The following is a 1,644-nucleotide window of genomic DNA, read 5'->3' on the forward strand; positions in this document are numbered from 1 at the left end:
TCTTTGCTATGGCCTGGGGAGGCAGTAGAAGATGGCCTAAGTCCTTGGGCCCCTGCACCCGCATGGGAGACCCGGAGAAGTTCCTGGCTCCTGGCTTCAGATCAGCACAGCTCTGGCCGTTGTGGCCCTCTGGGGAGTGAACCAGCAAATGGAAGACTTCTTTCTCTCTCTCTTTGCAAATAAATAAAGCATAAGTAAGTAAATAAATAAATAAATCTAAAAAAAACATTATAGAAATAATTTTTAAAAATATTAAGCGTGTGAGATCAGGAGGTTATACTGAACCACATTATGTTTAGTTCATTGATGAAGTTACAATCAGTAATCTTTCAAAATCATTTATATGTACTTGGGGATATTTATCTTAAAATTGTTCCAATATAAAGGAATTTAATCTATTCATAATAAAGTTGCTACTCAATATAAACAGCACATGCTTGTGTTTTAGGGTAGGAGTTAAAGAACATATAGTACCTTAATCTTTAGCTAGATGCAAGGGATGGCCCATTAGTTGCCTCTTATTATAGATGTTTAGCTTCCTCTATGCCCACTGTGCCTAATTAAGAACAGATCTGGGGGCCGGCGCTGTAGCGCAGCAGGTAAAGCCACCGCCTGCAATGCCGGCATCCCATATGGGCACTGGTTTGAGTCCTGGCTGCTCCATTTCCGATCCAACTCTGCTGTGGCCTGGGAAAGCAGTGAAAGATGGCCCAAGTCTTTGGGCCCCTGTACCCATGTGGGAGACCCGGAAGAAGCTCCTGGCTCCTTCTTCTGATCGGCCCAGCTCCCGCCATTGAGGCCAATTGGAGAGTGAACCAGAGGATGGAAGACCTCTCTCTGTCTCTCTCTCCCTCTCTCTCTCTCTCTCTGCCTCTCCTTTTGTCTCTGTGCAACTCTTTCAATTAAAATAAATAAACCTTTTAAAAAAATAAATAAAAAGAAACAGATCTGGAGTCTCTAGCCAGAATCTGATCTTCAAGAATTAGAAGAGTGGAGGGACAAAATGTAGTCCTACTGTGAGATCAAATATCCTCAAGCTATTAGGGCTCAGAGTTGTTAGAGCCTATTATTCCCTGAAAGTGATTTGTTGCCTCAGGGAACTCCTTTTCACTCTTTACTATGTTGTCTTCAAACTAATTACCTTTAATGTGTTGATCCCAGATGTGATTACAGAACAAGTGTTGGTTCTATTACTCTGCCCATCCAGCTATAGGGTACTTTGGTTATACAAATAGAATTCCTGATTGCTAACCATGATAAAAGCTTGAACTTTCACTGAGAGTATAGACAAAATTCACAGATAAATTGAGTTATGTCTTTAGCACTTACACCTGTGCTTGGCACATATTAATATATTAAAATTTGGTTTCTAGAGCCAATGGAAAGCAAAAGCCATCCATTGATGTAGCCACATAAGTAGAATTATATAATCTATTTTAGATTTAAAAGTAAAGTTTCACTCAGATCATAAGGATATGGAACACATGACCATTTTTTGTTTAGGTGCCTATTACACATCATGAATAAGAATTCAGATTTGGGCCAGCGCCCTGGCTCAATAGGCTAATCCTCCACCTGTGGCGCTGGCACACCGGGTTCTAGTCCCGGTCGGGGCGCCGGATTCTGATCCGGTTGCCCCTCTTC

The sequence above is a fragment of the Oryctolagus cuniculus genome, chromosome 5, assembly GCF_051225735.1.
Source record: "Oryctolagus cuniculus isolate XC-2025 breed Fujian yellow rabbit chromosome 5, ASM5122573v1, whole genome shotgun sequence".
NCBI lineage: Eukaryota > Metazoa > Chordata > Mammalia > Lagomorpha > Leporidae > Oryctolagus > Oryctolagus cuniculus.